Source organism: Miscanthus floridulus, chromosome 13 (genome assembly GCF_019320115.1).
Source record: "Miscanthus floridulus cultivar M001 chromosome 13, ASM1932011v1, whole genome shotgun sequence".
Taxonomy (NCBI): domain Eukaryota; kingdom Viridiplantae; phylum Streptophyta; class Magnoliopsida; order Poales; family Poaceae; genus Miscanthus; species Miscanthus floridulus.
Window position 1 is genome coordinate 22,848,376 of NC_089592.1, and position 12,396 is coordinate 22,860,771.

At 45.7% G+C, this 12,396-nt stretch overlaps 1 pseudogene; it reads left to right on the forward strand.

Annotated features, from left to right (window-relative positions):
- The first annotated feature begins 291 nt into the window (after nt 1-291).
- On the forward strand, nt 292-6,575 carry LOC136499581 (transcription factor TGA2.2-like; annotated as a pseudogene).
- Nucleotides 6,576-12,396: the final 5,821 nt, after the last annotated feature.

The following is a 12,396-nucleotide window of genomic DNA, read 5'->3' on the forward strand; positions in this document are numbered from 1 at the left end:
ATGGCGGCACTGCCCACCATGCGCCACCACCTACCAACCTGAGGCAGTGGCGACGTTCACCGGTGATCTGCGCTCGCCGGCTGTCCTGGCGGCGGATCTCGTGCTGCCTCAGCCCACTGCCTCGCCGTTACCTGGGGAGAGGGCGAGCCGGCTTCGCCCAGAGCCTGCTCGACCACGACCGTGCTCTGCATAGACGCCAACCACCGCTCGCCGCCCTCCGCTCGCCGCCTGCCGCACCGCTAGAGGCTCGCCGCCCTCCGCTCGCCTCCTTCTTTAGTTCGGTCAGGGGAGATGGGAAAAATGAAATTGGTCAACAGCAAGGAGGTAGGGTCCACCTTCAGGGGGTATATTGACGTTGGGGCCGGTCATTTTTTGAAAGATGATAAAGTGACATCGACAAACTGTCACATAAAACTAGCATATGGCGTCACAAAAAACAAGTTGTCAACCGGCTCCTGGCGCCTAACATTTAGTGACGAAATTTGTTACTTTTTTGTGACACTATATACGATGTCATCACAAATGCTACTGGGGCTCATAAAATTATGACGACCAATATTTTTCCGTCACATTATATTACATTACATGACAAAAATAGGACCCGTCATAAGGGAATTTGTCATAAAAAGAAGGATTTTTTGTAGTGCTTACAAACAAAAGCAGCTAATGATTGATTTGTCCAGAGCGTCCATGTGGTATAGTTGATGCAATTCTTCGAAACTAATATGTAAGATATCATCGCCATGGAAGTAATGATGGTCTCTAAATCTGACAAAGATCCACTCCTCACCCCTGCCACACGCCTGCATGTACCACTTGTTGAGCAAGTACATTTGCGTACCCAATTCATTCAGAGCCACAGGGTTGTATAAACTTTTGCCAAATTTATAAGTCTTCCAGGTATCAACTTCTAGGTTCTGGATTGGAGCTTTGCCCATCAATTGATCCAAGGTTAAACTAGTTAGTTCAAAAAAAGCATTAAGGTCTTGAACCGACACTTCTCCAGAGTTGTCTGGTCGATAGACTTCTATGTTGGAACCATATTCATTAGCAACAGCAAGATTTTGCATTGGTTGCTTCTGTTGTCCGAGCTATGGGACATCCTTCCCTGATGCTCTTTTCCTTTTCTTATCTACATCATGTACTTCATGAGGGAGCGGTCATAGTCTGATAGTGGCGGAGGCTTACGAAGTTTAAGCATCTTTTTTTTGTGAGCTTCGACCTTCTACCTCAGTAGATCTCGTGGTATGTAAAAGTACGGCTTCTCCTTAAGCTTCGCTTGTCTCTGCTTTTCGATATCTATAAAAAAATCTTTCACTTTTTTGTCTTCTTTAGCTGCTATTTGCTCATCAGTCTTTTCAGGAAGTATTTCTTGAGAAATAACTCTTTTTTTCGGGGTCTTCTTTGCCGCCGGGACCTTAGACGTCTCTGTAGTGCGTCGCTGTGGAGGGGGTGGGGGTGGTGTTGGAGACCGGTGTGGAAGCGATGAGGCCGGTGTTGGAGACTAGCGTGGAGGCGTTGGAGATCGTTGTGGAGGCGATGGGGCCGGTGTAGGAGTTGGAGATCATTGTGGAGGCGATGGGGCCGGTGTATGAGTTGGAGATCGCCGTGGGGATGAAGTCGTCTCGCCCCCGCGACGCTGTGATGAGATGGGGAATGAATGATTGGGCTAGGCTAGGGGGAGACCCTGCTACAAAAACAAGTTGTGAGTCAATTATTTTTGAAGCCAATATAAAATTAATGGAAAATAATATTTCATTCACTTTCATTCGTACCTAGGGTGAAGTAGGGGAAGCGGTGGCGCCCCAGGAATGATGATGAAGCATTTGTGCCATTGAATAAATGTCTTCTCTGCTTCTCCTAGTGTCTTCTCCCCAACATCGCCTTCAATGTTAAGAGGAACATTGATGTAACCTTTGAGCACTCTATTGACCGAGACGCTAGCATATCCAGGTTGAATAACTGACCCATGGATTCTTGGTGTCTTCGTTCGGTCTATTGGAGATACAACCCCGACAGCCACCATGATTGATGCATTATTACCATCTGGAATGTGCAGCTCACATGTTGTTAGAGGCTCAGTAATGTCATCAACAGGGAAGCGCAACCCAGCGTCATCTTGAATAACTGGCAGCTTCGTGGAAGCACAACTGCTTTTCATCTGACCAACGGGGCTAATGGTGACTCCCGGCGTTGATTGCGATTGCATTTGACTTATTGCTAGCTGCACTTGCCTCTTGATCTCCTCCTGCATTCTTGTCTCAAGAGATTTTTCTCGTTCATGTGATTCAAGCAATGCTTGTCGTGACTCATTAACAAATTGCTCCAATACACGAATTCGGTCTGCCTCCTCATCCTTCTTTCTCTGGCGGCTTCTGTAGGTATCCTTGTCTGCTGGGAATGCTTGTAGCCATAGAACCGCCCCATAGCCTCTTGTTCGACCACCATGTTCGGGATTCTCTAGGGCATATGTCAATTCATCCTTCTCTCTGTTGGACTTGAAAACACCACTATCAGCTTCTTCCCTAGCACGAGCTAGTCTCTGTGTTGCTCTCTCAATTTTTTTGGCCAAAAATTAGCTTGCCAGTGTCTGGGTCTAGGCTTCCCCCATGAGCGTAAAACCAATTCTTCACGCGTTGAGGCCAGTTCTTCTCTATTGTTTTAGGTATGATTCCCTTGGCAGTAATCTCTGCTTCTAGGTTCTGCCACTTGGGAATAGCACTCCTATAACCACCTGATCCCATGCGATGATGGTATTGCTTCTGTCGGGCATTCTGCTGATTCCTCATCACATGTTCCTCACTCTCTTGAGATATCTTGTATTGTACGAAGTCATCCCAATGGGACTCCAACTTGACAAACGCCTTAGCATTGAAATCCGGTGGTTCATTCTTCAAGATAAATTTTTTATACAATGTCTTCTTCCAACTCTAGAACAATGTTGCCATCTTCTTCATTGTCCAATCCCTCACTAGCTCCTTCAAAGCATCATCTGCTTGTAATGTGAAATGCTGAGTGATATCTCTCCAAGCTAGGTTCTTATCACGATCAGATACAAAACTAACATTAGGAGCGGATATCTTCTGCTTCCATTCACGAGCACTAACTGGGATCCTATCCCTTACAATGAACCCACATTGATTGACATATGTCTGAGCACGTGGTCCTAATGGTTTGTCGGTGTTGGTGTCGAATTCTGATATTATGAAACGGCCCTCTAATGGCTTTTTTGGCCCTCGGACTTTCCTACTCTTGCCGGTGGTTGATGTAGATCCAGAGACCGGCTACATAAGTAGAAACACAACGATTAACAACAAATATACGTACGCATACATCTATAAGAGATGATAGATAATCGAATATACCTCGCCAGTATTTTCTTGCGCGACAATTTGTTGATCTTCAACCACCGGGATATTCAGGATATCCTCATAATCAGCAAAGTACTGACTCATGTCATCTACATCCGCATTGGTGCTGGCGTTGATAATATCCGCCATTATGTCATCATTCAAGTTATCATCCGGAGCAGCCATTTGTATCTTCAAGATAACACATAGATAGAATTACTATGACACATAACGTAAGTACATGTGATAACACATATAGAATTACTAAATCCAATTAAATATAATAACACATAATATTTCATAAGCATAAACAATAATAAGGTATAGGCTTTGGAATCGAATCAAAAACACTTTCGATCCAAAAACATGGAAATAAGTACATGTATATATACACATAGAATGATACAATTTTCTCTCTCTCTCTCAACACATAGAAATAAGTGCATATGTATATATCTCTAGATATGCATGTGATAACACATGGAATGTCTCTCTAGATACAATTTTCTCTCTCTCTCAATACATGGAAATAAGTACATGTATATATACACACAGAAATAATTAAGTACATATGTATACATATAGAATCTCTCTCTAGATATGCATGTGATATAGATAGAATTACTAATAAAATATCCAAGTGATATATAGATAGAATTACTAAAATAAAATATGCATGTGATATAGAGATAGAATTACTAATAAAATATGCATGTGTCAATTACTAAAACAAAATTAAATCTAACACATATATAGAGAGATAGAATAATAATGACTAAATATATAAAAAACTATAATAAAAAACTATCTAAATAAAGTACTAATTAAATTTTAATACATTTAAATCTAACATATATCAAAAACTATCTAAAAAACTAACAATAAACTACTAATTAAATTTTAATACATTTTAATCTAACATATATATATATATCAAAAACAATCTAAAAAAATATGGCCGAGATCAGCAGCTAGCTAGCTAAGGCTAGCTGGGGCGGATGGGTGGGCCGGGCAGGGCGTGCTGGCCGGCCATGGGGCCGAGCTGAGCACCTCGCGCGAGGACGAAGACGGCGCGTTACGGCAGGCGAGCTCGACGACCGCCGGGCGGGGCTCGACGACGAGGCCGGGCGGGAAGCGGTCGGCGACGGAGGGTGGGCTCGGGTGCGGCGGCGGAGGGACAGCGGATGGCGCGGCCGGGCGGGGGTAGACGACGACGGCGGCGCGGCAGAGACAAGCTCGACGGCCGGGCGGGGCTAGGCGACGGAGGCGAGATCGAAGATGGCGGTGGCGGCGGCGATGATCGACGTGTAGATCGAAAAGTAGAAGATCGAAAAGTAGAAGACGGCCCGACGCCGACGCCGTGGCCCTGCCCCTGCCCCTGGCCGCGGTCGTCCCCACGGTCACCGTGGCGACGACACCGGCGCCGCTCGACGTCGTCGAAGCAGAGGAGGTCAAGTTCGGCAAAGGCCTGGTAATAATTATTCAAACGCCCTCCCCTGACCCCTGTGTGCTGCATCGCAGCTCGATTCGATTCTCCGTCTCCTCATGGATTCAGATAATCATCACTGGTGGGCCGTGGTTTGTTGCAGTTGCAGGCACAGCAGGACGACGTCGCGCCGCTGGTGGAAGAAGAAGCGCCGCCGCCGTCGTCGGATAGCTTCGGCCACGACGACGACGCCAGGCCAAGAGACAAGGTGAGACGGACCCGACTGATGAGTGATGACTCGGATGAATTATCCGCAGGCACGATCCTCGATCGCTGATCTTTGCCCTCGCTCTGCTTTGCCTAGATTCGGGGACGGCTCGCGCAGAACAGAGAGGCAGCCCGGAAGAGCCGGCTACGGAAGAAGGTCAGCATCGTCTCAGCGAAGAGCCAACACTCATCGCGTGCCAAGCAAATCTTCTTGCTTTTGTTCCTTCGAATTGTTACGTTATTCTCTCCGTCGAATCATCAGTCGAATCAGCTCATCGCTCATGATTGATGCTTTTGTTCCATCCATTGATACGACACAGGCGTACATCCAGAATCTCGAGACGAGCCGCATGAAGCTCGCGCAGATGGAGCAGGAGCTCACGATGGCAAGGCGCCAGCAGCACGGCGCGTACGGCGTGGGAGGAGGAGGAGTCACACCGCCGGCGGTGCGCCCGTGGACCCGCGCGTGGCCGCGTTCGAGCTGGAGTACGCGCACTGGGTGGAGGAGCAGGGCAGGCAGGCGACGGAGTTGCGTGCGGCGCTGCAATCGCACGCGCCGGACGTGCAGCTGCGCGTGCTCGTCGACGCGGGGCTGGCGCACTACGGCGCGCTGTTCCAGGCCAAGGCGCGCGCGGCGCGGTCCGACGCCTTCTTCGTGCTGTCCGGCGTGTGGCGGGCCCCCGCGGAGCGCTTCTTCCTCTAGATCGGCGGGTTCCGCTCCTCCGAGCAGCTCAAGGTGCTGGCGCCGCAGCTGGACCCGCTCTTGGAGCTCCAGACCGCCGAGGTGCGCAAGCTGCAGAACACGGGGCGGCAGCAGACGCTCGTCGAGACCCTCATGACCGTCGACGTCTCGCCGGACGGCGCTGCCAGCGGGGGCGGGTACGCGGCGCAGCAGATGGCCAGCGCCGTGGGCAAGCTCGCCGACCTCGTCGACTTCGTGGACAAGGTGACTGACTAGCCAGTTGCCACTGAGCAGCAGGCGAAACCAAAATCTTTGGCATTGGCACGCTCGATCGGTGTACGTCCTCTTGTTTCTGACCGACCGACCTCGACGTTGTTGGCACAGGCGGACCATCTCCGGCAGCAGACGCTGCGAAACATGCACAAGATCCTGACGCCGCGGCAGGCGGCGTTGGGGCTGCTCGCGCTCAGCTCGCTCTGGGCGGCGCGCCCGCGGGAGCCGGCGTAAGCGTAACGAAACACCCCGCGACGGCTACGGCGACGGCGAACGCGAAGAGGAAGCGGCATTGCAGGCACGTGCGCGCGTGGTTGGCTTTGGCTGCCGCCCGGAGCGGCCGGCGGAGCAAGGCTGCTGCGGTCAGTGCCTCGGTCTTCTAATGGTTACAATTACAGCAGTGAATTTTGGCTTTGGATTTGATTGACAGATCAAAGAAATTACAGGTGTAAATACAGTATTCAAAGTTGTTTGGGTAGGAGTAGGACAGGCTTGTATTGTTGAGTTGCTGTTTGTCTCGGTCAACCTGTAAACAGATCATGTGAAAGATGTACAATGAACAGTCTATGGAATGCTAGAGTTACACAGGTTTGTATGGCAACTATCCTAAGGTTCGTTTAGTTGCAGATATTGGACGACTGATGCTAAAATAGACACGAATGTCAAATCAGACTAGTTACTGGTATTAAAAATGGGCTACAATACACCAGGGCTTTCATCAACTTCCACGTGCATGGTCTTATTGAGGCAGCTGATGCGATGGTAGAACCTCTTAGCGAGGCGTTTCAGGACATCACTTTATTCTCACCGTTATAAATGGCATTTATCAATTCAGCACAAAGCTTCTCTACTCCTGCCACCCTACTGTAGCAGAACCGTCGCACTGTCATACTTGAGCCCATATAAACCCGATAGTCCATCGAGTACAGCGAAGGGTCTCGATTCAGCCAACATAGAACCAAGATCGTACATGATTTAACATACATGTCACACGCTACATAAAATTTACAAATTCATCCATCGAACAGGGCTCAAAGCTACCGAGGCCTTCGTTACTTCGCCGTGCCGTACATAGGAGACCACCGGCCACGAGTGCTGCCAGTGCGTACCAGGGCGGCGCAGCGAACGGAGTCAATCATCGAGTTGCTTGTAAAGCGCACAAAAACGACAACGATGCAGCACACGAACGGGATGGGACAACGCGCAGTGGGATGGTGTGTAGCCATTATAATTCTACCGGACGCTCCGTGGGAATTTACGTAGAGTCCATCACTTGAGTCTATGATCTCTGAGTTTCTAAGCGTGTGAATGAAATCATGGAACATTCCATCAGTTGTAAAATCGTTAAGTTGTCTACCTAGGTGTTTTGGTCGTGCATTTGCATTGACGGTACGTTCCCTCAAAAGTGGCGGACGATCCGTGAGATGCTGGACAGTGCTAGATATTGCATCTTGAATTTGTGATCTTCATCTATAGGTCTTGCATGTTCAATCCATTGCTAGTGTGTGTTACTAAGGTGCTTGAAAGTCCACTAACGTGGTGCATGCGTTTAGAGTGCAAAGATGAAGCTATATATAACCTATTTCCCATTCTCGGCAAGATTAGGATATATAAAATGCCTAAATGAGATGACATGAAAACATATGCATTGATATGATGCACAAAACATGCCTCTTATGTATCACATGCTCAAAGGAGGCTAACAAAATTGGTTTCATGAATTTTGAAGACCTAGAGAAGGACTTATATTTTAAAGAGCAAAAATGCATTATTTTAGTTCAAATTTAAAATATATTTCTAGCCTCGAAATCATGGTTAGATGGTAGAGAATATTTTGAGTAACTCAGCAAAACTTGTAGAGCTCGACCCCATCCATGGTGGTGGTGGCCATGGATGAGAGGTGAAGCTCCATGGGGGTGGGGTATAGAAACGGGGATGGAGGGGGGAGATGACTTGGGGCATTCTCATCATGTCTGGACGACCTCCTACAACAGCAGTTCGGTTTGGGGTGGCTCGAAGGAGTAGATCACCTTGGGGCACCTCCATGGGCTTGGGGAAGAAAATGAAGTCTTGGGGGGCCTTTTCCTCCAACTCCAGCGAGGCGACGCCGTGGAGAAGCTTGGCGGTGATGACCTCCAGCAAAGCTCTGGCGTGGGTGCTGTACCAAGCTGGGATGAACCCGCCCGGGGGCGTTTGGCTGGAAAACCAGCAGTCTAGCTCTGGCTCCCATGGGCACAATGCTGGCGACCCAATATTTTTAACACCGATGATAAGCACTACATCTCCTTCTACTACAACTCGACTACTTTCGTGGCTTCGGTAGTTGTCATCTTGATGGTCCAGATTAAAGCCCTACTTACACGAAACGCACTGCATGCAACCATGATATTCGACTTGTTCGGGCTTATGGGTGCATACATTACAGGTAGCAGCCGAAGCTTGAGAGCCTCTATCCATGTCATTATCTCGGCTACTGCTTTCCTTGTCTATGTGACCGGGATCTATCTCCATGTCAAGGTGACATCTACTCCTAATACTCTGTAGGTTTTAGAGCATGCAAATCACAGCCCTATATACAGTGGCTAACCTAAAGATCAGAGGTAATGATGAACAAACACAAGAATGCAGAGAACACAAGAACAACGAATGGCAACTGTCAGAGGACAATGCTATTTTCCACAGATAGTAGTGTTTACATCCACGATTACATTGTAGTGTTCGACTCATTAAACACACTGAAGTCCAAGCTACTTATACCAGCAGCTTTAAGAGCAGTTTTTTTGGTGAAGCTGAGTTATTTTGAAAAAAAAACTGTTTGCTGGACATTCGTTTTAAAGGACTACATTCCTTTTAAGCTATACATTTTTATATCAAAAGTTTGCTGGTATGAGTGTTATTAGTACAAAACTGCTTTAAAATATCATTTGCAATGTAGCTTTGTTAATACTGCAAACTATAGGCATAGATAGTCTTAAGAACAATTCTTGTTAAGAGTAGAGGCATGCCATAGTTTACATCTTATGTCAGGTGATGCTAAGTTGTGGGTGTTTTAAGTTTAACTTTGATATTTAAAGATATTACCATGTTTCTTCTATATTTTCCTTCCTACTTACATAAAAACAATATGAAATTAGCAACGTACAAAACTTCATGCAAAAATAATAAATTTAAGTATTAACCACATTGAATCCAGCTAGAGATGAGAGAGTTGACTAGGAAAAAAACTTGTTCTCTAAAATGAAGACCAAATAAAATGATCGTTACTTGAATTCTATTTACTAGATGAAAACTTTTTAGGGAAGCTAGTCAGATTTGATATTTTTTGGAGAAATTTTGTTTATTATTAGAATTTTGAAAAATATAAGTTGACTAAGAAAACTATGTGTAATTAAGATATACAATCTTTTCAATTTTTCCTTCTAAATTTTTTGTTAGATTTAAGTGTATTATTTATTTCATATATGCCATATATTTATTGTAATTTCATGGTCATTTTTAAAATATTTTTTTGAGAAAGATTATTTTTATTAGATTTTAAAAATATAAGTTGACTATGAAAAACAGGTGTAAGATATACAATCTTTTCAATTTTTTTACTTTCTAAAATTTTCATGCAATTTAATTGTATTATTAATTTATGGTATATATTTGTTTGTAATTTAAATGTCATTTTTTACATCACATGCAATTCAAATGCGAAGTCATTCGATAAATATGGATGAAAAAATTTAAATATTGATCAAATATTATATAAAATTTAGTAAATTTTCAGAAGAAGAATAGAGTCATTCCAAATTTGAATGGATGAGATATGAATTTTGAATGGTTTGGCTTCACTCGTTTGTTCGTTTAATTCGGAACTGCAAAAGCGAATTGTGCAAATCGGTCGTGGGCTTTGTTAGCACGTAACGGGCTCATGGGCTACTGGTGTTTGGCTTGTTGGGTGGAGGCCAGGGAATGGAGGGAAAGGAGTTGGGCCAAGCAATCATCCAATGCGCTGTTGAAAGCTCTAGTTTGGTTTTAGTGAATTGATGAAACCCTAAGTGCTAACCTAGTTTATCAAGTGATCATGAGATAGGTAGCATATTCCAAGTGGTGAGGCAAATGAAGATCACAACATGATGATGGTGATGCCATGATGATGATCAAGTGCTTGGACTTGGAAAGAAGAAAGAGAAAAACAAAAAGCTCAAGGTAAAGGTATAAACCATAGGAGCTATTTTGTTTTGGTAAACATGACACTTAGAGAGTGTGATCACATTTAGGTTTGATAGCCGTACTATTAAGAGGAGTGAAACTCGTATCGAAATGCGGTTGTCAAAGTGCCACTAGATGCTCTAACTCATTGCATATGCATTTAGGATCTAGTGGAATCCTAACCCCCTTGAAAATATTTATGAAAATATGCTAACACATGTGCACAAGATGATACACTTGGTGGTTGGCACATTTGAGCAAGGTTGAAGAAGTTAGAGGTGAAAAGGAGTTAGTCTCGCTGGTCACAAGGTGACCGGACGCTGGTCTCTGAGGAACCGGCGCGTCTGGTCAGTTATAACAGCGAAGACGCTGACGTCGGTCAAACGACCGGACGCTGGGTCGCTCAGCGACCGGACGCTAGTAGGGTGTGTCCGGTCCTACTGTTGGGCTGCACACAGAGGCTAGGGTCTGTGACCGGACACTAGCAGGGTCCGGTCGTGCATGACTGGACGCGTCAGGTGGGCAAAATGCGTTTCTAGAACCTTACTAGAAATGACCGGACGCTGGTGGCTGAGCGTCCGGTCAGTTATAATGCAGTGTCCGGTCAACTCAAGTGACCGTTGAGATCGGGACATGTGGCTGTCGTCGGGCGACCAGACGCTGAGGTTCAGCGTCCGGTCAACATAACCAGAGCGTCCGGTCAGGCCGTGTTGTGGCCAGTGAAGGGGCACAACGACTCTATTTTGTGGAGGCTTCTATTTAAGCCCCATGGCCGGTTGAAGCTCACACCTTTGGCCATTTGCATTGACATAGTAACCTTGTAAGCTTAGCCAAAGCCCTCCCACTCATCTCCATCATTGATTCATCATCTTTGTGAGATTGGGAGTGAATCCAAGTGTATTGCTTGAGTGTTTGCATCTAGAGGCACTTGGTGTTCGTGTTTTGCTGTGGGATTCGCTTGTTACTCATGGTGGTTGCCACCACCTAGACAGCTTGGAGTAGTGAGGATCGTCGAGCAGAGAGTGGTGATTGTCTCTGGCTCCGATCATGGTGATTGTGAGGGGTTCTTGACCTTTCCCCGACGGAGAGCCAAAATGTACTCTAGTGGATTGCTCATGGCTTGTGTGATCCTCATCTTGTGTTGGTTGTGCGGCACCCTATTGAGGGTTTAGCATGTGAAGCCAATTAGAGCGTGAACCTCCAAGTGAGTGAATTGCCACAATAAGGAGTAGCTTGCCGGCAAGCAAGTGAACCTCGGTAAAAAATCATTGTGTTAATCATTGATTCCAAGGTGATTGGTCTTCATTGTTATTCATCTTTGTGATTGATTGGTTCCTTCATCTACACGGCGGTATAACCTTCTTGATCACTCTCTTTACATTACCGCAAACTAGTTGTCAAGCTCTTTAGTGTAGCTAGTTGTGAGAGCTTGTTTGCTTGGTTGGTGTGGCTCTTTAGTTAGTTTTTGAGAGCACACTAACATAGGATAGTGTCATAGCTATTGTGTGAATAGATACTATCTAAACTAGAATTGTGGTAGGTGGCTTACTTTTTGAGTAGGCTAGCGCAACACTTGCTTCGCCTCATAATTGTCTAATCGTTTTGTTAAGTGTTATTGTAGAAAATTTTATTAGGCTTTTCACCCCCCTCTAGCCATTAGGACCTTTCAAGTGGTATCGGAGCCGAGGTCACCATGATTTGAGGATTAACAACCTTCGGTATAAAAATGGCTCAAATCAATAACACCAAGAAGCCACCCCAATTTGATGGCACAAATTATCCTTATTGGAAGTCAAAGATGACCACACACATCAAGTCAATCAATAGAAAGGTGTGGAAGGTGGTTGAAACCAAAATTGAGATTAGTGATCTGGAGAATCCCACCGCGGCCAAAGAAGTACTTCTCCAAAACAATGATACTGCTCTAAGTGCTATTCATAATGCAATTGATGAGAGAACATTTGAGCAAATCAAGAATATTGAGATGGCTCACGAGGCTTGGAAGAAGTTGGAAGAATCATTTGAGGGCACTCAAGCCATGAAGGGTGCAAAGGCATACATCCTCAAAGAGAAGTTTGCAAGCTTCAAGATGAAGGAGGATGAGAGTATGTCGAAGATGTTCCATAGGCTTCAAGTGCTTATCAATGATCTTAAAGCACTTGGTGAAGAAGTGAAGGACAAGGACTTCTCACATAAGTTCT